Source organism: Globicephala melas, chromosome 12, assembly GCF_963455315.2.
Source record: "Globicephala melas chromosome 12, mGloMel1.2, whole genome shotgun sequence".
NCBI classification, from domain to species: domain Eukaryota; kingdom Metazoa; phylum Chordata; class Mammalia; order Artiodactyla; family Delphinidae; genus Globicephala; species Globicephala melas.
Genome location: NC_083325.1, coordinates 2,685,647 through 2,710,615, shown reverse-complemented (window position 1 = coordinate 2,710,615; position 24,969 = coordinate 2,685,647). Strand labels below are relative to the sequence as shown.

The window sequence follows — 24,969 nt, the reverse complement described above, 5'->3', positions numbered from 1 at the left end:
TGCGTGAGAAACTAGACATATGTTTTTTAATTGAAAAAAATTTTCTAATTGCGTGATTAATCAAGAGTAATGAGTTTTATTGTAGAATATTTGAAAGGATTTAAACGTGATATTTTCAGTATTAAAACCTTTGCTTCTCAGCATCTGGGATAAGTTGGGGCCTGATAGTCATAAACACGTAGATGTCCATCACCAGGTTTTCATACTCTGGCTTCATATGTGTGAATTTATCTAAAGGACACACGCGCACGCGCGCACACACACACACGCACACACACACACACGTATTTTTATTTGGTCTCTGGGTTAAAATTCTTACGTCCACCTGCACACTCTGCTTCTCCCTCGTGCCCTACAACCTGTCCAGATGGGATGGAGTAAGGTGATCGTAGTTTTGTCTACACCAGGACCCCTTTGCGAGTGGAAAGTGCTGCTGAGCCTGCAGCCACAGGGCTAGGGTAGCGTGTGGTCCCCGGAGCCGTGAGAACCCGGCCCCTCCCTTCTCACTGCCCACGCGGGACCTTTGTCTCTCGCTGGCTGTGGGCCTGTGTGTTCTGCTCCAGATTTTTCTCCCTCGCATCAGCCTCTTTATCGCATTCGACTTTGTAATACATACGCCTCACTGTTTGACTTCTCTCCCACGAGCCTCTGGGTCCCCACGTCCTGCTAAGGATCCGTGGAAATCATTTGGCCGGAGCTGTCCGTGGAGAGGCAGCAGCTGCGGGGGTTCGGGGTTCGGGTGGCAGTTATGCTTCTTTCCAGCGCTGGCGGCACCGAGCACGTGTCCCCAGAACTGACCTCAGATCACGTGGGCTGACGCAGCGTCCCTGACGTTCCCGACCGTGAGGCTGGCCGTTTTTGGTGCGTGACGGGGCAGTGATTGCTGCCTGCTGCGACGTGCCCGTGGGCGAGATGCGCGCCGCCCCTTTATTTCAGGTCGTTACTCGCACCACTTGCCGCTGATCTGTGGCGGGGCAGCTGTCCCGCCAGCGTACGGGCAGTGAGCTGCTCTGGGGCCAGGCCCTTTCCTGGGCACCTCGGACCGATGGACGGGAGCTGCCTTGCCGGAGCTTGTCGGCCAATGAGGGTTAGGGGCGGGCAGAGCTCTGAGAGTCGGCTGTCCCCCTCCTGGGATCGGCTCTGCTTTCCCCTGCCGCGGGCCGGGAAGGAGCGAGCCTGGCTCTGGGCTGCCGCTGGACTTGCACCAAAGCGGCGGCAGTGAGCCCTCACGTTGGGCTCTCTTTAAACTACGTAAGGATCTGGAAGGGACACGCAGTGGCAGTGAGAGTGTGCTGAGTGCTGTTTAGAAGTGTCCAGGGCCCTCCGTAAGCTGCCTGAGCCTGGCCGGCCCCCAGCCCCACTCCCCGGGGAGCCTGCACTTCGTCACTCACCGGAGGCAGCTCCCCTAACTCCCTTCTCGCGGGCGGGTTTGTTCGGAACGGCCGAGGCTGTGCCGAATCCAGGAGGACGGACGGCATCCCCCACAGCATCTGCAGCTCCTCGTGAGCCCCTGCCCCAGGTACGCTGTGCTCAGAAACGCCGATGGTCATGTCAGGGGTCAACCGCCCGGGCACGGTGATAGATCTTTCGAAGCTGAGAGCCTGGGCTTGTGCTTTACGGGAACATCTTATTACAATTTGATAAGCAGGCATGTGCGGGTACTTTTCTATCTACCGAGGATGGTGGGGGGCAGATGGTAAAATAAGATTCGCATCGTCCTGGGACATCCCCCTCCCCATGGGGGTCTCTTCCGCCTCAGGTGGGTGGAGATTGCTCGGGTGGGAAGGGGCAGAACGCAGGGTCCCATTGGCTGTTGGCTGATGATAGTTCAGGACCGATGGTGGGCACGGAGTTGGCCTCAACCCCTGATCACTTCTGAAGAGCGCTTGGCAACTTGTGAACTGTTCCACGTGTTACGCGCCTTATGTCTGGTGTGTATGAGATGATGTAGGTTAGTAATTGCTGGTGCTGATAACGTTACTGATTTGTCAGCGTTGATATTTGATTTTCAATACGTATCCCCTGGAGGTGACTTTCTTGACCCTCCCCTATTAAAGCTTTTATTTTGTGTAAATGATTAAGTCACTTCTTTTGGTATTTCTTCAGAGCATTATAAATTTCAAAGAGCATTGTTTTGTGGTCAGTGAGTTGAGTGATTATCGCAGTGTATTTCTTTCCCCCAGAGATGTGAGAGCACGTGTCTGATCCCAGGTGTTTTTAATTTCTTTGATCCAGCTCTAAAAGAGAATCCTTCGTGTTTTGTGTATGGCTTTAGAGCCGTTTTTAAAAGCCCCCCAGTTATTAAAGTCGAAGAGGAAGTCATTTGCTTCTTTATCAGGTCTGGCTCCTTGGTGCTACTTAGATTTCGCTGAACTGTAGGGCGTCGGCTGTCGAGGCTGGAGCCTTTCGGAAGAACGGCCACCGTCTGGCCTTGGGGGCCTCCCCGAGTTCCCAGAAACTCACTGTATCGGTTTCCTAGGGCTGTGGCAACAAACTGGGTGTCTTAAGACAGCAGAAACCTGTTGTCTCACAGTTCTGGAGGCTGAAAGTCGGAAGTCAGGGCGCTGACACTCCCTCTGTAACCTGCAAGGGAGTCGGTCCCTCCTGGCCCCTTCCAGCTTCAGGTTCCCAGGTCGTGGGCGCCCATCCTTGCCTCCCGAATCCCTCACGTGGCAGCCCCTGTGTGTCTGCGTCTTCTTACCAGGACACCAGTTGCATAGGGCCAGGCACCCTTTGCTGTGCTCCGGCTGTGATGGGTGCAGTTGGGAGGGGAAAAAAGAACGTCCGTCCAACCTTCTTCCATGGCCATCTCGGCCCGACCCCGGCTCAGCTGTTGGGTGCTGGCCTGTCCCTCGAATGGGCTTGTACAGTTGCCGTGTCACAGGTAAATTCAGAGACGTCACTGCTCTGAGCACGGCAGGTGGAAGACCAGCCTCGTATCTGTTAGAAGAGGACACGCTTAGCAATTCGCAGCCCTAGCGCCAAGTTGCTGTAGATAAATCCCTTTTCTGTAAATAAAAATACTGCAGCACGGAACAGCTGACATGGGTCCTGGAGCGGTGGGAAGCAGGCCCTGCCACTCCCTCCCTCGGCCGCTGTGACCCCTGCAGGTCCCCCGTCGGGCACTGGGGGGCCGTGGAGGGACGCATGCATGTTTGCAGGTGCTCCTGGCACAGGTCGGCCCACAGGGCAGGCGCCTAGCCTCTCGGGGCTCCTCCGAGGCTCAGCCCTGGCAGCAGGCAGTGTATGAGGGTTCCAGGGTTTGCCTGGGCTCAGCCAGTCCGGCCCCTCCCTGGGAGGCATCAGGGCACCCCTTTAGCTCTTGAGGCGGAAATGCATGGGGTGTGGCTGCCATCTCAGCTGGACCCTCCCGTCGCGGTGGCTGCAGCCTCGCCGGCCTCGCTGTGCTCTGTGTTTCCTTCTCCTCCCCCTTTCCCCTGAGGGCCCCGCCGGCAGCGAGCCCTGAAATGGTAGCTGCTCTTCTTGTTCTTGGAGGTATGGGCTCAGCTGCTGTGAGATATTTGTCGACAAGGTTGACACCAGGGATGAGGGAAGAGGGCAAATCACCCAAAGATATTTTGAAAGAAGAGCCCAATAAGCTAATGAGGAGGTAAATAGGTGGGCTGAGGGAGGAGAAAAAAAGTCTTAAATGACTTAGAGCCTAGCCCAGAAGATGGGAAGGATGGAGGCCCGGTTAGCGGTCTCTGCATTAATTTGTTCCTGATTAGATGTTACTGAGATGTGAACTGGTCTACAGCTGGATAGGAGTTGCCTCCGATAGAATTTTCGGTCAAAGGCAGAGTGCCCATGTGCTGGGACTCTGCATGGAGCTCACGTATAACATGCTTTCTCTTTAGGGTGAAATAGCTTGATGCAGACGTGACTCCGAGCCGGCCCATCTTGCTGGCCGTCAGCTTTGCACCTGAACTGGCGTGTGCGGACCTGTGGTAGTTCCCGCAGTGGGCGGGTTCCTAGGGAGGCAGCCCTCACTTAGAAGACGGGTGTAGTTTTTCCACTTTGCTGCCTTGGGGATTGTAAACCAGGTTGGCATGAGGAAACCCAATGAACATTCCAAGGAATAGTCCTGTATAAATATGTCCAGGTTACGTTTTTCTCTGGTAAGAGATTAAAAATGGAAAACTTCAGCTCTTCGAGAGTGAAAACAGCAAGGCAGCCCGTTCCCTGAGTGTGTGGTGGGGATTCACGCAGAGGCCCCGGGGACGGGTGACAAGGACTTTCCTTCCTCAAAGTAGGAGTCATTTCTGTTCTTCCTTTATGTTATTGCTTGGGACAGTCAGAAATCTGAATGAGTTTGGGATTTGCAGGACAAAATGAAATGCCCTTCAGGGTCACCGTGTAATTGTCTGGGCCCGCTTCCGCTAAGGGGCAGGTCCCTTCTGTCGGATGCTGCCTCCACGCCGCAGTCCGGTGTATGGCATTTGGCAGTGATGTCATCCATTTTTATTCAGGAAAGTGTTTACTACGTTATTTTGAACAGAAATTTGCCATCTTTCTTCCCACTCCAGTGGTGTGCCCCGGGAGAAGCATTGCCACCTGCTGGTTGAGCTGGGGGGTGGGGGAAGGGGGAGGAGGGGTTGGGGTTAATTCTGTCCCGTAGCAAGGTGTTGAAAACAGCCTGTTCAGGCCCGTAAGTGTTGGTGCTGCTTTAACTGAGGCGAAGGGACACGTTAAATCCAAGAAACACTTGGTGTTTCTACTGTGAACCGGACACTGTGCTGAGAGCGCAGAGGAATATGTGTCGTTCTCCCCGCGTCCCAGTGGGGAAGGGTCCAGGGCTGTGCAGTGTGAAGAGGTTTGTGGGTGTTTACAACAGAGGTGACCATAAATGCACTGATTCATTCCTCTAATAAAAATAATAATCACTCCCATTTCAATTGAGCACATCTGTGGGTCAGGCTGTAATACACACTTGCTTTTTTTAAATTTATTTTTTATTGAAGTAGAGTAGATCTACAGTGCTGTGTTCATTTCTGCTGTACAGCAAAGTGATTCACTTATACACATGTATTCTTTTTTCATATCCTTTTCCATTATGATTTATCCCAGGAAATTGAAGAGAGTTCCCTGTGCTCTACAGAGGACCTTGTTGTTTATCCGTCCTGTATGTAATAGTTTGCACCTACTAACCACAACCTCCCACTCCATCCCTCCACACCCCGCCTCCCCCTTGGCAGCCACGAGTCTGTTCTCTATGTCTGTGAGTCTGTTTCTGTAACTTTCCATTGGAAGGTTCTCGCTTCACCTCGTGGAAACCGTAGCGCCATCACAATTGGGAACAAAGGCATGAAAGGCTGGGCCTGGGGAGGGCACGTCTGCTCCCTGCTCCAGGCCTGAGGTCCAGGTCCGTGCCCCGAGGAGCCAGCAGGGGAGTGACCTCAGGCCACTAGCCTTTCTGACATTTCCCATTTCAGCGCTCCTAGGATACACACAAGTCGTTCGTCCTGTGATGCTGGTTGCATGGAGATGTGGGTGAAGTTAGGAAACCGTGGGTGCACTTGGGCAGCTGGAGCCTGAGGTGGCCGTAGTGTTTATAGACAGATGGGAAAAGAACTGGGACCGTCCTTTCCCCCCTCCACCGAGGGGCCTGGTGGGAAGGTTCCTTCCCTTGAGATGTCCTAGGAGAGAGTAGTCGAGGTATGGTGATGGGGGTGTAATTCCTATTATCCAAAAAGATAAAAGGGACTCAATCAAAAGACAGCTGGTGGAAAGCCGGACTATGGTTATTCTCACACTCTGCATGGACCCAGTGGGTTTTTCTGCCCTGGGCATACGGAAAATGTCAGATTTACAACAGCTCCGGGGGCCTGGAAGCCGCCTGAGCTCCTCTGACTGGCTGGTGTCATTCCAGTGTCCCCAGCCTGGAACCCTCCCCTCCCCTGCCCCGAGGTGCCGTTTGCCTTGGGGCTTGGCAGGAGGTCGGGGCAGGGGGCTTACTTCCCGGGACCTGCTGTGCCTGTCTGTCCTCGCTGGCGTGCTCCAGCGAGCCCCTGCTCGTAGCTGCTGGTGGTGAGGTAGGTCCGTTCCCGAAAGATACCCGAGGGAGAGGCAAACGGTCCAACCCAGACCGCCCTCCTCGGCACCGAGCATCTGTCACCTCTGTTTTCTTCGCGTCTTTTCATCTACGTACGCGTGGCCGTCGCATTTCTCCTCTACCTCCTGCCTCACCAGCCTTATTCTCATGTCCCTTCCGCCATCCGCCATCCGTTTCTCTACCAGTTAATTCATCCACTCGTCCGGCCTTTGATGGGTCCACTCTCCTGTGGAGGGCAGCGTGACTAGGGTGCTGGACGGACACAGTCACTGCCACCTGAGCGCGAGCTGGGTGCAGGGCCTAGTGCCCGGCACCCCCCTCGTCCCGGCCGCCCCCGCGCCCCTGGGCTGGCCCCGGAAGGCCTGTGACCGGGGGCCTGGCCTCTCCACCTTGGGGTTGGCCTTTGCCTCCCCTCGGCGCTGTGCCCGCCCCTCTCTGGGCGCGAGATGCCTGGGGGTTCCCTCCACTCAGGGCCGTGACAGTTAACCCTGTAAAGGACCTGGCACCTGCCGGCCCCCGGCAGCCCCGTGAGTGCTGTCTGTCTCCCCAGATTGACTGTTCTTCTTAACAGGGATAGACGTTCTGCAACTACTGTTGCTTTTGTCCTCATCTCTTGTCAGATATTGGCTGGCCAAAAAGTTCGTTCAGTTAGCGAATACATTGTTCGATAGAATTCTCGCTGAAAATGAAAAATGTGTCTTTTGGTCACTCCAAACCGAACAGACTTTTTGGCCAGCCCAATCACAGGAACACTGTACCCTTAAACATTTACGTCTGTATGTGTAGCTGTACCACCTATCACAGCTTGTGTAGGGCACGTAAGACTCTTCTGTTTCCGATTGCAGGACTGACCGACCTTCCCCCAGCGTCCCCTCTCCCAGGGCTTTCTGGTGTTTGTTTCCTTCCAGTGTTCTATATCCATAAAAGGCATATTTCCCCCCCTTGTTTTCTTCTTTCCTTTTCTTCATTCTAGAAGAGCTTAAGTCAGTTATAAACCATTGCCATTCAGTTCCCTGTGCCTTAAGACAAAAGCCGTCTGTGCTAATTCTGTGTGTTTTTGACACAGGAGGACTAGAGAGGACCACAGAGCTCTCAGTTACTGGTTTCAGTTCTTAAAAATGTATCGGAGTTGCCTTTCATCTTTCCAGAATTCTAAATGGCTAGAGACAAATTCCTATTGAAACTGTATGATGACCGTGGTCTGTTTAATGCACGTTCTCTGCCAGTCTCCCCTCCCCCAGGCCTCCAGTCTCCAGTGCTTGGGCCAGTCCAGGGCCTGAACTTGTCCTCCTTCCTCAGCTGATTGACCGGGACCCTCCCGTGGGGTGATGACCAGGCCGAGGGTGAACTTGAACCCGGGTGTTTAGTAACTTCTTTCAATGAGAAAAAAATTAACCGACTTCTTTTGATCCAAATAAGAGAGTTCTTTCCCAGTGAAGAAGTTTCTCTGAGTCTTTCTGATGAAGTTGATTCTCTTGCCAGGTACCATCCTAATAATATTGCCAATATAAAGGTCTGAAAAACACCCGGTAAAGCATTATTGCCCATCGCGGTCTCTTGTGAGGATCCGGCCCTGTGTTTCCTGGTTCTCAAACTTGAACTTGTTCCAGATTAACCAGATGGCTTTTTAAGACACAGAATGCTACCCCCACCCCACCCGTGCCCAGTTCCTGCCTCAGGAGTCTGGAGTGGGCCCCAGTAATTTGCATTTCTAAGAAGCTCCCAGGCGATGCTGCCGCTGGCCCGCTGGTCCGGGCGCAGGTGGAGCCGCGAGGTAAAGAAGAACAGCCCGGGCGTTGGTAGCTTAGCTGACCTTGTACACGTGGATGTCGGCTCTGCCTTCTCCCTGCTTTGATGGGGGGTGTCTGCCTTGGAGTCTAACATCCGGGTGTCCTCAGGCATGCACTGAACGCAGAAGAACAGAAGTGGCCCATCTCCAGACACCTCAGTGTTCGTTGCTTTTGCCGTGTGATGTTATCCCCTGTTTGTATGATGGGAGGGATTAAGAGTTGATTTGTGAGCTAAACATGCGGTACCCATGTCTCCTTCCTCGGAGCCCCCAGGAGGTCCTGCACGCGTCTTACACGTGAAAGTAGCCATTAGGAAGCGGCGCTTTTGATGCGATTATGATTGCAGACTCTCGTCTCCTCCCTTCCTGCAGCCTGTGTAATCGCTTATCTCCTATTTTTAGTGGCTCTCGCACAGTTGACTCAAGGTGGTAACCAATGCTGGGCTCTGCCTCTCAGGCGCCTTGGCTGGCAGGGGGTGAGGCTCTGGGCCTGGCGCGGGTGACGTGGCCCGCTGGAAAGTGGATCCCTGGGCAGGGGGCCTGGGAGCGCCCGTGAACCTCCGCCGGCCCCTCCTCGCGAGCCACCCCCCCATCCCAGGGGAGCCCGGTAGAGACTCCGGTTCCAGGCGAGGCTGCATGGAGTGTCTCACCACTCTTGGGAGGGCCTTGCTGCCCCCAGCCTGTCCTCACTTTCAGGCGAACAGCTGGGCGCCGGGTGGGCTGAAGGTGCCCCTGTTCTCTGAGCACCTGGGGGAGGGAGTCCCCTGTCCAGGTGGGTCTCTCACCGCCAGCTGGTGTGCACGGTCAGGACGTGGGTGGAGTGTTCGCCTCTTCAGCTCTGGCCTCTGAGTTGTGGCCCAGGAGGGGTCTGGCTGGCTAGTCCACTCCCGTGTGGCCGGCGAGGAGAGCTGTCGCCCCCAGGGGTTCATAAAGAATCAGCCAGAACCCCACGACCCCCCTTTGACATCAGCACACAAACCCCGAGGACAGTTGTCTTGTCATTGGAACTTGACAGGAGTTGGAGGACCCTGCGGGGGTGCTGCCCTTCCAGCTCAGGACGCTTTGGGGCTCTGGAAATACCCTGGACCAGCGTAACCGAAGGTGCCTGATACTGTGAGCCGCCCCGAAACCCTGTGGCCTGGGGCTCACCCGTCCTGCACCTGCCTTTTCTCCTTTGTTAAATGAAGTGCTTAGAGCAGAAGAGCTTTAATCCTTCCCTTTAGGGTTTAATTTCTAGTAATTTGTAAGAGAATGTGGATTTCACCTGGAGGAGCCTGGGTAGGGATGTCAATTACAGCCGCACTGTAAGGACTTGGTCATGTTTCCTCTGCCCCCCTTTAACCTCCCGTGCTCTCATCTCTGCCTCTTCACCCCAGAAGACTAGTGAGCTGTGCGGATTTCAGGATGACTGTCCTTTGGGGCCGGCAGGGCCCGAGGGTGTATGGGGTGTGGGTTCAGGGAATGCACGTTCTCCCTCTCACCGTCCTCACCAGCCGGCGCTTCCAGCCGTGATTCGATTCACCGTCCCTGGGATGTCCTTACTCCTGTATGTTTATGTGTGTAGTTTATGTTTATACAGCACTCCGATGTGTTCCGTTGTTTTATGTGGTCACCTTTTCTAGAGGAAGGAGCATTTCTAATTGGCTCACTTTATACTAGAACTGGTCACCGTGACCTCTGTAAGGAAGGACGTGCTGCAGGCTTTCATTTCTATTATTTTATAATTCAGACGTATCAGGGCCTCACACCCTTCCTGTCGCCCGTGAGCCGGGAGGAGTGTGCAGAGTCTGATCGGTGTGAAAAAGACACAGCTGCTGTTAGTCATTGTGTTTTCGTAGGACACTACTTTTTTTTTTTTTTTTTGGCTGCATTGGGTCTTTGTTGCTGCACGCAGGCTTTCTCTAGTTGCGGCCAGCGGAGGCTACTCTTGGTTGCCGTGCATGGGCTTCTCATTGCGGTGGCTTCTCTTATTGCGGAACACGGGCTCTAGGTGCGTGGGCTTCAGTAGTTGTGGCATGCGGGCTCAGTAGTTGTGTCACGCAGGCTTTGTTGCTCCGCGGCCTGTGGGATCTCCCTGGACCAGGGCTCGAACCCGTGTCCCCTGCATTGGCAGGTGGATTCTTAACCCCTGCGCCACCAGGGAAGCCCAACACTAAATGTTTTAATATCTGTTGCATACGCAGCCTTTGCATAGGTGAGACTATCGAATGAACGGATTTCATTTTGGGCGGGTGGCCGGGGGGAGTTCAACCTGCTACAAACCTTTTTAAATTTTTTTTTGGAACTATGTTCAGAAGCAACAGGAACGGCCTTAGTGTCTTAGCAGTTGATTGTAAACCGCAGGCTCGTGCAGTGTGCACGAGGCTCTGTAGCGATTCCTTTGTGGCCTCCCCCACCTCCTCTACCCGGTCAGGCCTTGCTAACTGGAGAGACAGGAGGTGCCCGTCGTGGCCTCGCGGGTAACAGCTCTCTGCCCTGGAGCTGCTTTGCTGGCCTTCGTGTGTAGAAAGCAGTCTGGAGCCTAGAGTTTTCTAAAGGCCCTTCAAGCTCTCATATCTTCTGATGCTGTCCTGTTGTAAGATGGGACTTCTTAGTTCACAGCGTAGTTTTCATAAGGTGGAATCAAAGAATGACTCATGCATATGTCAGCTTCAGGACTTACCACTTAATGGCCAGTCTTGTTTATCTAAACTGCCACCCTCTCCAACAATTTATTTTTAAAGCAAATCCCAGATATCCTTTCATCTGAAAATATCATAGGAAATATTCCAGTAACAAAAATTCCTTATTCATTTTTGTTAATTAATAAACTGAACCGAATAGGCAGGCAGTGTTCAAATTTCCCAGCTCTCTCAAACATTTTATTGAAAAATTGCTTGTTCAAAGCAAGATCCAAACAAGGTCCATACACTGCAGTGGAATCATGTTTTCCCTGCTGTGGATTGACGGGGTGCAGGAACCGGGTCTTTTGTCCCCAGTTTGGGTTTCCCAGTGCTGCGATTTGCTAACTAGACCCCCGTTAAGCATTCTTCTGTGTCCTCGTGTGTCCTGTAAACCGCTGGCCAGATGGAAAGGTGATTCTGGTCTGGTTTTCTGGCAAGATGACTCCAGGGTACCATGCATGCTTCTGTCAGGGTGAAGCCGAATCCGACCTCTGGATCCTGACACCGAATTAAATCTCGGAGACGGTTTTGAGTGAAGTAGAAAAGAAGAGCTTTATTGCTTTGCCAGGCAAAGGGGGCCACAGCGGGCTAATGCCGTCAAGACTGTGTGTCCCAACCCGGAGGGGGTAATGAGGAGTTTCATAGTAATGGTTCAAAGAGGGCGTGGTCAGCTCGTGGACACTCTTCTGATTGGCTGGTGGTGAGGTCATCGGGAGTCGGCATCATCAACCTTCTGGTTCCAACCGGTCTGGGGTCTCCGTGCTTGTGAGCAGCAGACAGTGAACTTCTCCCACCTGGAGGGGGTTTCAGTACCTGCAAAACAGCTCAGAGATATTGTCGTGTGCATCCCTTGAGGGGAACCAGGACCCTGCCCCAAGGCTGCGCTATTGTTTCTCTCGACTGTTTGTTTCTCCCTGGTCTCTGCATCCCCTCCCTTCCCTATTTACCAACTGCTTGAATCTGCCCATTGGAACTCAGGGAAGGTTCTGGAGGCTGAATGAAGCCTATTTCCTGTAATCAAGAAGTGGGGAAGGCAGAAAGGTTTCTGTGCCCAGGAGCCCCACAGGGTCCTGCTTGGTATCAGGGGGACACGGGAGGCGTGGAGGTTGTGGCCATGGTCGGTGATTCATCAATATAGAGGGATGCTGGCCCTCGGCCCCGGCTGCCCTTCCACACGTACCAGCCCAGCGAGGAGAGCGCGCAGCTGTGTCCAAGGCCCAGTTATGCTGGGAGATCAGTGCTTTCCTTGGCAGTTTTCAGAAGAAATAGTGCTGCTTCCCCCGCATCCTCATAAGCCACTAGTGAGGCTTTTGTCTGGTTTTAGAGAAATCAGGAGCTGGTGATTTCCGGCGTTTCTCGAGTGTTTCCGTCGCTTGCAGCTGAATCCTTGCTGCTGTGGGGAGGCCCAGCTGCGTCCAGTGCCGGCTGCCTGGGGGTGGTTGGTGGGGCTTCAGGCTTCTTAGGCCAGTGTCTGCCCCAGGCCGGGCTCCCTTCAATAGGAGATGGAATTCGGGGACCACAGTTTGGGATTCAGGGATGCTCAGTGCTCCCTGGTTGGCCATTGTGTTTGGGGCTTTTCAGTGGACAAAGGTGGTATTGTTTTGATCTATTTTTTTTTAACATAATCTATTGTAAATTTACACGATTTTTAATTCAAAATTAGAATTACAAGGTATTTTACTTCTTTGATTTTATATTTGTATCTCTTTTCTCTTAGGCCGAAAATTTTTGTCCCTAAGAACATGAACGTAATCACTTATTCGCTTGATTTTCCTACTTTATTTATACACAAACCATAGAAAGGTTTAGGATACCTCCACCAATACTTTTGCCAACACCGTGAGTACTGAAAACAGCTGAAGAGGTTTTGTCCTCACCATTTATCCCACTAGGAAAATGTAGTCAAATGATTGAGCTTCAAAGTCTTTCAGAGTATTTTCCCTCTGTGTTAATGCCACCATCTCAATATATAATTTGGTTAATTTGTTTCCATTCTGCTTTTGATTTTTAGGACTTAAAAAATTAATATTGGTTTATAATTATGTAAACTGTTTACATGGTCCAGAGCCAAAAGAGTGTCCTCAGAGAGGTTCGCTTTGTGTTTCTCTCTTCTCTCCTTCCATCGCTATTTTTAAACGGATGATTTTTCTCTTCCCCCTTGTATTTATTGCTTTCTAATGCAAGCACATACATGTCTTCATAAGTTAGATTTTTTTTTTTTTGGCGGTACGCGGGCCTCTCACTGCTGTGGCCTCTCCCACTGCGGAGCACAGGCTCTGGACGCGCAGGCTCAGCGGCCATGGCTCACGGGCCCAGCCGCTCCGCGGCACGTGGGATCCTCCCGGACCGGGGCACGAACCCGGGTCCCCTGCATCGGCAGGCGGACTCTCAACCACTGCACCACCAGGGAAGCCCTAGATATTTGTTTTTAATACTTGATGTTTTCTTAAATAAACAATAGCACAGGCTATACACTTACCCCAAACTAGAGTTTGAAGGGTTGCCTTCTAATGATGGGGCAAGTTGTATCTTAATCGTGACATTGAGTTAAACCGTGTGTGCCTACTTACTCGGTTATTTTGGAAGGGATAATTAAGGCGACTGCCGCCTAAATATTCTAATCCTATTCCAAAATAGTTAGAAAATGCGTGAATATTTCTGTCTTATTTTTGCTGTTTTAAAAAAACCCCAAACCTGGCCTGTTTAATTTACATGTATTCTAGTTCAGCGGTTCTCAGCCCGGTGATTTCATCCCCAGGGGACAGGTGGCATCGCCTCAGATGTCTGGGGATGTTTTCGATCATCACAGCTCGAGGGAGGGTTGGGGAGCCACTCAGCTTCTGCAGCGCGTGGGGCAGCCCTCCAGCCAAGAAGCATCAGGCCCCGTGTCCGTGTCCGTGCGTCTGGCCAGAAACCCTGCCTGGTTCCAAGGGGCCTTGAGAGCTTGGGTTGCCTCCTTCCCTCCCTCATTGCCTCCCTCCCTCTCTTCTTTTTACTCCCTTTTTTCCCTTCTTTTCCAGTAAAACTAGCTTTTTACCTCTAAGGCTTTAGGAAAACGTAAACCATTTACAATGAAAAGACAGGAGAACATCAACGACTTGTGCTTTGCCGGCTTGTGTGGAGGGAGAGCCCAGCACCAGAAAGCGCCATTTCCTTCACTCCGGCGTAAAAACCCTGTGTGTGACCGAGTATTTTGGAGGAAGCAGATTCTGCTTTGTGACGTGTCTCGGGAATACGGGATTTCTTGTTCGGTGCAGGCACGTGGAACACCCACCAGCAGGACGGTTTAAAGTGCTTGAGGTTGAAATTGTGATTCTGGTGACACTGCAACTTCACAGCGGATCCTGACGTGCTACCCGCTTATGAAAGACGTTCATTCAAAGGCACATGTGAGTGTAGGTGCCCAGTGGGCGGTGGGCAGCTCTGCTGCTCTTAGGAAGTGTTCTTGTCATTGATGACATTCCCCCTTCCTCTGGGGGAACTTTTCCCATCTCTGTACTTTCCGTGCCGCCCTTCAGTGTCTTATGAGATACTCAGTTTCAACTAAGAAGAGGGGTGAGTGATTCCATCCCGTTGTGGTTTAAGGTGACATGGACGTGGAGCTCGCTCCTTTTCTCACGTCGGGACACCTGAGGGGTGTCGGCGAGGGCCCTGGTTGCCCTCGAGCATTAGCAGAGGGGGGCCCGGAGTGTGATCGTGGGGCGTCGGAAGCAGGTGTTGGAGGTGGTCGTGTCCGGTGCTATGATGGACTTGCTGGCCTTGGATCTCAGCATCCCTCCTGCCTGTGGTGGTGCAGGGGACAGGTGATGTGGTGTCCTTCCTTAAGGTCCTGCGTCACCGCTCTTCCCCTCCCCAGTACCGCCCAGCCTCCACCAGGTCAGTTCAGCCATCTGGACACACACTGATCATGTCTCTGTGACACAAGTGAGCGCAGTACGGGTTGATCCCGTGGAAAGGTAGAGGTGTCATGGGCAAGTCAGACACTAAGGTGATGGCTCACAGGTCGTCAGCCCTGGGGAGCTGGGTTAATAGGATCATTTTGTTCAACGTTTTCCTGTGAACTTTGACTCCTGGGGCTGCTTGGATGGCACTCATGGGGGTGAAAGTGTCCTGTGATGGTTACAAAGGTGGTCCTGCAGAAATAGATCAAGTCACCAAAATCCCTTTTGATTTTAGATTCCCTGCCCCAAGACATAACATTTATTATCCTTTTTAGGCCTTTGACTGGCATCTTATGCCACCGACCTTTTTTGTTCAGTGTTTCCCCTGCCTCCCCCCATCCCCTTTCAGGAAGAGTTGACATTGACTTACAGGCCTCTTCCCTTGGACACTGAGAACCTTTGGAAGGACTCACCCCTATTTCAGCGTTTATACTAGCTTTGGGGGCAGCCCCTAAATGTTGACAGGGGTCTGAAGCCTTGGTTGATTTTTTAATTTATTCAGCACAGAAATAAACGGTGTGTGTTGTTTTTGGGTGGTGGGAGTTGAACGCAGGTCTAGGGCAGGGAGTAGTGCCCTGTGAGGGCAAAGTGGTTTCCACGTCTTTCCAAGGAGGAGAAGAGGGCACCCCTAGCGGCAGGTGGCCTTCTGATGGGGGCAGGTGGGATGAAGTTCTTAAGCACTCCTGCGCAGGTATGGGGGGACCACGTTCCAGACAGCCCCTCAGGCTTCAGGATTGATGGGGGTCACGGTCCTGGCCTTGTGGGATCCCTGCCCAGCGGTGGACAAAGCTCCTCGTAACAGTAGAGGAAGACGTCATGGATTCATTGCGAGTCTCCCGTGGTCGGGCTTAGGGGTGGGTACCAAGCCTTTGGTAACCGTAATCAGTTAAAACAAAGCAAAAGGCCTTAAACTGGGAAATCCTATTGGTGTCTGCCTTCCCATAGAAGCTGGATGCTTCTAGAAAAGAAAACCAGCTCAGAAATCTGGCACTGAAGAACTCTGTCAGCGATGTAGCGTGGACTCATCGGTTTATGGTTTCATAACTTGTTAAAGGTTCTGACACTGACTGCAGATTCCCGAGCAGTTTCATCGCCTTAAGTCAGGTCTGACTGCAGATGACCAGCCGTATTAATCGATTCAAGTCATTTCCTAGGAGAACCGAATTACAACTCCATTTTCATTAATTTACCGTCGTGATCCATCTATTTCAGAGCCAGGATTGAATTATCTCCTACTTCCCGAAGATGCGTGTTTGAACATAACTATCTGTGGGATTTTGATATTCTGTGAGAGGCATAGGAGTTAAAGTTAGCTTGTTGTTAAGTTTTGTTTTCTTCTATCTACTATTATCATTTTGTCGAAAAAAATTAAAAAAAAATTTTAATGCATGGTTTTTTTTTTTTTTAAAAGGCAGCTGAAACCTAACATCAAGGGAAGCCTCCCTTCTGTCTCAGGCATCCAGATGGTGCCTCAGCAGGGCCAAGGCCACGGTTTCTTGTGTGTACATCCAGAATGTTCTAGAAATCGCTAAGTACTAGGTTACTCAAGCCATTTGTTTTCTTCTGGCTTTCTGCCTCTTTCTTCTTATAATAGGAAGACACCTCTCCTTTGCTTATTTTTAAAAATAAGTAAAACCACTGAATCGTACACTTTACTTGGTGAATTTTTATGGTCTGTGAACTGCATTTCGATTTAATAAAAAGTAGCCTTAGAGTTTGGGGACTGATTTGGAGAGAAGAAATGGATGAAGCGCGGAATGCTTTCATCTTCATGTTGTCACAAGGGACTAGTGAGGTTCTCCAAGGATCTGCGTAGCTTGGGTTAAAAACATGGTTTTATGTATTGTTTAGGTGGAGAAGCCTGTGGTGAACCCACCCAGGTTCCTGGTACATAGTTAAGTTCACTCGGGTGATGTATCTCAGCAGGAGGGTAAACTGCGGGTCTGTAATTACAGTCAGCTTAACTGGGCAGCAAAGTGGTAGTTAAGATTCTTCGTGGGTAAATACACTTGCGGAGAAGAACCCAACATGTCCTTGCCTTACTTTTCTGAGTGAAGTATGTATGTTGGAAGTCTTGCCTACTTAGAACTTAGAGACATGCATCCTGTTGTGCAGGTGGATGGCGCTTCAGTACGGCGCTACTTATTAAACGGTTTGCCTACTGATGGCATTCCGGCCCTGTCCTTTTGGTCCATTTTGATACGTCCTACCCGCATTCCCCGTGGAGCCGTGTGGCTCTGTACTTTCCTCACCAGCCTGTGAGCACCTGCGCCCACTGCCACCCATCGCAGTATGCTATTTCATCACACTTAAAATTAACTTGTTTTACTTCTACTTTTGAAATACATTTTGGCTTACAAAATGTTGCAAAAATAGTACAAAGAATTCCTGTATACCCTTCATCCAGCTCCCTCACATCTTAACCAAATTGCACAAAGTAGGAAGTTGACCCAGATGCCTTGCTACTATTATCCTATCGGATGGGCCAAAAAGTGCCTCCGGTTTTATAGGTAAAAATAAAAGACACATTTTTCATTTGCACCAAGAACTTTATTGAACAAAGTATTCCCCCTTTTGTCGTTCCACTACCTTCTGCCATTTTTCAGGCAACATCGTAATTCCATCTTCCCCAAACTTTTTATCTTTTTGAGCAAAGAACTGTTCCAGGTGCCTTTTACAGTCTTCCAGGGAATTGCATTTTTTTCCATTAAGAGAATTTTGTTAAGACTTAAATAAATGGAAATCCGAAGGTGCAACGTCTGGTGAGTACGGTGGATGGATCAGAGCTTCCCAGCCGAGCTGTAGTGGTTTTGGCCCGGTCATCAAAGAGACATGCGATCTTGCGTTATCCCGATGGAAGATTATGCGTCTTCTGTTGACTAATTCTGGACGCTTTTCGTCGAGTGCTGCTTTCGGTTGGTCTAATTGGGAGCAGTCCTTGTTGGAATGAATCGTTTGGCTTTCTGGAAGGAGCTCATAATAGAGGACTCCCTTCCAACGCCACCACAGACACAACACCACCTTCTTTGGAGGAAGACCGGCTTTTGCTGTGGTTGGTGGTTCATTTCGCTTGCCCCACGATCTCTTCCGTTCCACATTATTGTACAGTATCCAATTTTCATCGCCTGTCGCAATTTGTTCTAAAAACAGAACGTTTAAGTAGAGAATCGCATGCGGAAATACGGTCAAGGAGGATTTTTTCCGCTTAGCTTACGTGGAACCCAAACATTAAAGTGACTCACAACCAAACCTGGCGCAAATGATTTTCAGCGCTTGATCAGGATATGTTGAGTATGTCGGCTGTCTCCCGCGTGGTATAACATCGATTGTTCTCAATTAATGTCTCGATTTGATAGCTATCAACCTCAGTTGGTCTACCCGACCGTGGAGCATCGTCCAGCAAGGAATCTCCAGTACGAAACTTCGCAAACCACCTTCGACACGTTCGATCAGTTACAGCACCTTCTCCATACACTGCACCAATCTTTCTGTGCATTTCGGTTGTGTTTTTACCTTTCTTGAAATACTAAAGCACAATAGGCTGAAAATGTTGCTTTTTTCTTCCACCTTCGATAGTAAAACGGCTACACAAAAATTCACCAATTATGATAAGTCTTTTTTTAAAATGCACGCTGACATGACAGTTGTCACATACAATCTAACAAAAATTGTTTCGAATGTAGTTAAAGACAACTAAGTGCTACTAGAGCCATCCTACGGAAGAAAACCAGATGAACCTTTTGGCCCACCCAGGACTTTCTGATCTCACAACCTGATGGGTGAGAGGTGATATCTTGGTGTGATTTTAGTTCACGTTTATTTTATCATGAGTGAAGTGCAGTACCTTTTCTTACGTTTGAGAGCCAGATATTTTCTTTCCTGGTTTCCCTGTGTCCATTGTTCTTTTGATTTGTTTTTCTTCTTTCAAATTAACCAATTTTTCTTTTCCTCTAATCATTTTTTTAACACCTTTATTAGAGTATAATTGCTTTACAATGGTGTGTCCGTTTCTGCTTTATAACAAAGTGAAGCAGTTATATATATGTCCCCATATCTCCTCCTTCTTGCATCTCCCTCCCTCCCTCCCACCATCCTCTAATCAATTTTAAGGAGCGCTCACTGCGTCAGGACAAGTAGCCCTTTGTGTCACGAATTGCAAATATTATTTTCCCTAACTCTTTGCGTTTTGAGTTTGCCTGGAGTATATTTTGACATGTACAGAAGTTTTTATATTTATATATGTTGAATTCATCTTTTGTGGTTTCTGGATTTTTAATCTTAGATTTAAAAGAAGTTCTTCCTTCAAGGTTATAAAGTATTTCTTCCATATGTCCTCCTGTGCTTCTGTTTTTCACTGTAAATCTTCAGTACATTTGGAGTTCGTCCTGTCGTAGGATGTGAAGTTTCCGGACGGTTACCAAGGCATCCTGTGGCCTTGTTTGGAGAAGTCTTACCTTTTCCCCAGTGCTTGAGCCGGCACCCTGTGTCCTGCACCAAATTCCCAGGCGCTGTGGGTCTGTGTTCCTCTTTCCTCATCTGTCGTTAGTCTGTCCCTTATAGCCCACACCAAACATGAACAGGTGAGTTCTTTGAAATCTTCCCATTACTTTAAATAAACAAAACAAAATGGCATTATATCAAAGTCTAAGAAAAGCTCATTCCTGTGCTTACATGTAGGTGGATGAGACAGCACAGGCCTGAAGGTCCCTGAGTGTTTGGCACGGGGTAGAAGGCGGATGGCCCCCTCCATCGCGCACCCAAAAGTGGGTAAAAAAATGGATATCCATTCAAGGGGTCATTACGGTGGCCTCGCCTGCACTGCCCTCCGCATCCTGCCAGCCGTGTTCTTGGGTGCAGGAGGGTAAGGATGCCTGGTGGGAAATTGGAATGAAAATAGTGACAACATTTTTTTTTTAAGATTTTTTTGATGGGGACCATTTTAAAAGTCTTTACGGCATTTGTTACAATATTGCTTCTGTTTTATGTTTTGGTTTTTTTGGCCAAGAGGCATGTGAGATCTTAGCTCCCTGACCAGGGAGCGAACCCACACCCCCTGCATTGGAAGGCAAAGTCTTAAGCACTGGGCCGCCAGGGAAGTCCCAGCGACAACATTTTTTTAATGGGGGCGGGGGGGGAACATTTTGGAAAGTATGTAAGAGTTTCCTGAAGAACTTTCTTCAGTAAGTTTAGCTTCTGGTCTTTAGGAAATCTGTATCATTTAGACATCTTGTCTGTGTTCACATGACACAGTGAAACCTCAATGGTTGACAGAGATCGTTACTGGTTTCCCCCAAGCACTTGCTCCCCTGGAAGAAAGGGTCAGTGCCGCGTCTGGCTCGGTCACCCTGCGCCGTCTGGCTCTCCTTGGTCTCCGCACGAGGGGCAGTACGCACGGGGTCAAGGCTAGGGACTCCCAGGTCAGCGGGCTTGCAGTTCTCACTGCACCTGTGCACCGGGCACACCTGTGTGCATGCCCTGACTTCTCTGGTGTGATGGGGACAGTGAAGTGGCCTCCTGGTGTCAGGACGGAAGGTGACGACGCAGGAGGAGCCTCAGCCATGTCTGTATCCCCAGTAAGTGCTGAGTAAGTGACAGCCAGTTCCTTGGTCTGTTTCCTTTCCTCGGTGTGTGTAGCTCCGCGGCACGGAATTCTTGGACTCGTGGGCTGAAGGTGAAGGTAGGCGGGGCAGGGCTTGGGGTAGATAAGAGAGGGGCAGGTGCGTGTGAGGAGAATGCAGAGAGCTGGTCCCGGTGAGGGAGGTTTGCCCACGCGTTCCAGGGTCTGACTTTGGTCTCTCTGAAAGGACGGCGGGGCGTCTGGGCTCGGCGCTCGTGAAGATGCCACCGGGTGCAGGATCCCGCGGGATCACGTGTCATGTGTGTCTGGGTGTTTTGGTTGCTGTCTTTTGTCCACAAGAATGATCTCCAAGACAGAGTGTATTGAGCACACACCATTGAGAAGGACTTGCACCGAGACAGGAAGCAGCCAGTGGGAATGCACGTCTCTGCTGCACGCACAGAGCTCGAGTTGGGGTGATTATGTGCGTTCGTGGCTGGTTGGCGTAAGTCCTGCCGGGATTCTCCGGTGGCCTTGAAGGAGAGGAGGGCTGGAAGATTGGAGCTGGCAGGTGTTCTGATTTTCTGAATGGAGGGAAGAGCAGGATCAGGAGAGAGACTGCTGCACAGATTACAGAGTGGGCGTGAAGCCGAGAGGCCTGTGGGCGTCTCTGCCAGCTCCCGACGCCCCGGGGCTTGATTCCGCAGGCGGCTGGGTCAGCTCGGACCCCCTTGTGAACGCAGCCCTCAGGTCTAGATGTCACCTTACCTTCTCGCCTTGGACCCTCCCTGCTGCCCTGGGCCGCCGGCTCCTTGGGGACGGCCGGTGGTCATCCGCCCTCGCCGTGCTCTGTGGGGCTCCGGCCCCATCCGCTGACCAGCTCCCTTGCCTCCCTGCATGGTCTTGTGACCCAGCGCATGGTTGAGGGACAGTTGCGTTTTTACTTTCATAGTCTGGTTACACACACAAAGGGTGTAGGACGTTCGCAGAAAGAAAAGGAGAAGGTCCGAGGGACAGAGTGGTGAGAGGCCCTAGTGCAGGGCTGGCTCCAGGGCGCAAAGGAAACGTGGCGAGTGCCTCTCCTCCCCCCACGTCCTCTCACCACCCCCCCAGTGGCTTCTCTCTTTGTCTTTTTTCCTTCTTTTTTTTTTAAACCGTTGCATTGCACACTGTTACAAACACTTTTTAATTTTTTATTTTCTTTTTGCCTGCACCACATGGCTCGTGGAGCTTCCCCGACCAGGGCTCGAACCTGAGCCCCCTGCAGTGGAAGTGCGGAATTCTAGCTACTGGACCGCCAGGGAAGTCCCCCCCAGCGGCTTCTTATCTCCCCAGCGATGGCCGGGGTTGTTCGGGTCGTCTCCGGAGGCCCAGTTCAGAGGTGGGGTTTTGGGGGCAGGGTGGTCGTCTGTTCACCCCCGCCCCCCCACCGGCCCTTTATATTAAGATGCTAGTACAGGAGACAAAGTAGCCTTTTCTTTGAGCACCTACTAGGGGCCTGGAACTTTGCCAGGTGCTTTGTGTAGTATTTACAGCAGGTCTGCAAGGCAATGCTTTTCTCCTTATCCTGCATCTTACAGGTGAGGAAACTGAGCTTTAGAGACAGGCATTTTGTCGAAAGACGGGCCAGTCGGAGTTGGAGCTGGCATCTCACGCGCCCAGGTGACAGCGCGTCTCCCTGCGCGGGAGGACTGTCGCGTGGAGTGGTAGCTGATAGGATGGCCACCCCCGGACTGTGGTCTGCTAGTTTGCTCCCTCCCAGGGAAGGTCTCAGGTGTGTCCTGCCCTTGACCTTGATCTGAGCAGCAATGTGGACAGAGCCCTGGAAAACGGCGTGTGGGGTTTGCAGGTGAGGCATTGATGGAGGGATGGGGTCAGCCAGGGCTGAAGCAGAAAGAAAACTCTCGAGAAGCTGGAGCGCTGGACTGAAAGTGGAGTGGAGAAGTGGACCAGGAGGGTCAGGGAAATGCACGTGTGCCCTGCTTCCTCTCAGAAAACACCTGCCAGGTGCAGTGTGAGAGGCCGTGCAGCTGTGATGCTGCCTACGCGATGCGTCTCGGGCAGCACTGACGTGCATTTCGCATCGTCAGCGTCTCCACTCTCTGCAAGGATGTCCCCACCGAGGCCACGTGTCACATACAGAGGTGATGGAGGGTGACCCACAGGGGCCTGAGCTCCCCCGTTTGGGCTCTTACCTTCCACTCGTCTGTGTGTCTGCTTTGTGGAGGCAAAGCCTACGTCTGTGTTGCCTGTTGTGTGTCCAGCACCCAGCACAGTGCTCGGAGGGCTTCAGAAATACTTATGGGGTGACTTATCTTGAAGTCCATCCAGAAGAGAGAACATTTAGGAAACCTGTCATTTTTCAACTTAGGAAGGTTTTGCTTGCAGAAGAGGCCCGAAGGGACACTGCAGTTCCTCTCACTGTTGGAAGGTTAGTCTCGGGAAGGAGAGATCAGACCTGCTTTCTGGTCCATCACAAGTTACTTTTTATGTAAAACTATTATGTTCATATATCCAGTTTTCTTTTTTAATTCTAAGGCAGGTATTAGCAGGTACTTTGGATAGCACACGTCTGCTTTAGAAGTTATCTAGAAAAGTTTAACTGAATTTTTTTATAGGTGGGTTTTCTCGCAGCAGATACAATAAAGAAGCACCACTGTGTCGTCCCACGTTTGCCTTCAGCCCCTCGCTGGCCCGAGTCCCGTAAGGAGGACGGCATCTGTGCTGTGCCTCATTTGCATACAGTGTTTGCGCGGAGCAGATGTGCGTCACATTTCCATTGAATAAGTGTGACTTTATTTTTATCAACGAGGGGACTGATACTGTCTCCAAGGAAACCCAGCGTCCAAGGCCAAGTGGCAGCCTCCACTGCACGCAGCTGGTGGGATGCAGACTGGGCTGTGCAGCCACTGGAAGAGGTTCCTTGTGTCCTTTGTCACATGCGGAGGCGTGGCTGGCCTCGTCATCTGGGTGACTCTTCTTTCAGACAAGCCTGGTGTTCGATATGGAGGGTCTGGAGATAGATCTTTTCGACTGGACCCTTCTCACTTGCTCTCCTTGTCTCTGCAACAGTGGTTCTTACCTGGGGCTGGTGTCATATCCAACTCCAGATGGTCCAATACAGCAGGTCTCAGTGGGATCTGCGTGCAATGGACAGGCGGGGGGGACCCTTTCGGTCTCTGGAACGTGTGGTTAGAACACGCCGGTTTCAGCTCTTGCGCGTCACCTGAAGACACCTTGTGTTTTGCTGATTCGTAGATCTGAGTAATGGATCGCAAGGTACAGGGGAGATTCATCTTATCCCCTTACTGTCCTGTCTCTGCTTGCACATTTTCACAGAACAAGTTACACGCGTGGAGACGGTGGTGAATTTCAGGGTTTACTGATTTCAGGGTGTCCTGCATAAGGGGTTGGTCAGGGAAATGAATTCAGAAAAGGCTTGAAATCTCGTCTTGATGCTGTTTCCTCTGTGCACAGAATGGCGCGGTGGAGCCCAAGTTTGTCATTCCACTGCTCGCGTAAATGAATGGATCGCAGCTTTTCTTTGACACGTGCGGGGGACGAGGATTATCTAAGGAGACCTGGCTGCACCAGGACCTGGGCTTTCTTTCTGCCCAATGATCGTTGAAGTGTTTCCTTTGTGCCCAGTTGAAAAGCTGGGCATGGAGATTTTCATGCTCTTGCTGGGTTTCGGCTCTGGAAGTGCTTACACAGCTAATCTGGCATTTGCAATTATTTCCACTTCAAACTCAGCAGGAGGCTCTTTGGGGATATTCAGACAGAAATGACTTAATTGGATTTCAGCCCAGACACAGTATTTAAATGGCTCTTATGGATGACATCCATTGGGCAGCTGCCATGGGAAGTCATCTATACGTTTTTGAGCTTTAGAGTTTAGCAGTCCTCTTTGATTCATTCAGTCTCTCTCATCGGTTTCTTGCTAATTTATATAGTAAATGAAATACTCAAGAAAAATAAATTGATGGCAATAAAATGAAGACATACGGCTCGTAAGCAGGACCATCATTTGGTTTTGGCACAGATGTGCTGCTTTCTGTGTTGAAGGCTCCGTGTCGATACTGAAGGGCTGGTTCGGGTAGTTGTGTAAGGGATTTGGGGTCTCTTGGTTTGAAGTTTGGGAGAAGAGGCTTCTGGACTCTGGGGCGCTGAGTGGGCCAGACATTGCAACAGTAGTTGCATCAGATCTTACAGGTATCACTGAGGAAGTGGAAGTTTATTGGATGATGAATGTCTGATAAGAGTCATGTTGCCGAGAGCCATATGGACACCAGCCTGTGGACGTCCCTCCCTAGAGGCACTTCTGTCTGCACAGCCTTTAAAAGGGGAGTTTGGTTATAAAAGAGCGATGGCTGCAGGAATGGAGGACATTCCTTTAGAACGTTCCAGAAGATGGGGCGGTTGAGTTCATTCCTGGGCGATGAGTTGGATTTGGCTGGACAGTGGTTTTGGGAGACTGGAGGTGGGAAGCTGTTCCCCAGGTGGCGGAAGAAATAGCAGACATAAAGGCACAGGATTGCGAAAGCAGCTGGCGTTTGGCGAAAATGTGGGTGAATACACTTTGACCGTTTTCAGAATATTCAGAAGCCCCTAATTATACTTGAAAAACACAGTGACATTAACATTTCTATTCAGTTGGAGTAATCATAAATTTGTTCTCTGAAAGTTACATTTTTATAACTATTAGCCTTTTTTTTTTAATGGGAAAATTTAGTTTATTCAACTCCCTTTTCATTCTATACGTTGTGGAATTTTTATGGAATACAGTTATGGGATACTGTAATCTACACGAGCATCAACCGTACACAGAAATGGGGGAAACACATCACGTTGACTCATGACCCATCAGAAGTGAAGGAGGGCAACGTGAAGGGAGATGTTTTCTCACAGTTTCTTAGAACCAAATCCATTCTGCAGGAGGCTTCTCAGTTACCAGTAATTTATAAAAA

At 50.7% G+C, this 24,969-nt stretch overlaps 1 protein-coding gene across 8 annotated transcripts in view; it reads left to right on the top strand.

The window, feature by feature from the left end:
- The window catches only part of NCK2 (NCK adaptor protein 2), a 133,813-nt gene that overhangs the window by 32,050 nt on the left and 76,794 nt on the right, over positions 1–24,969 (top strand). Inside the window, exon 1 of one of the 8 annotated variants that reach the window (XM_060309638.2) lies at positions 958–1,519. The exons of 6 other annotated variants lie outside the window; for them this stretch is intronic. The gene's annotated coding sequence lies outside the window, so the exon portion shown is untranslated. Of the gene's footprint in view, positions 1–957; positions 1,520–19,286; positions 19,307–24,969 lie in introns of those variants that run through there. One more of the 8 variants, XM_030845056.3, reaches the window with a different exon arrangement.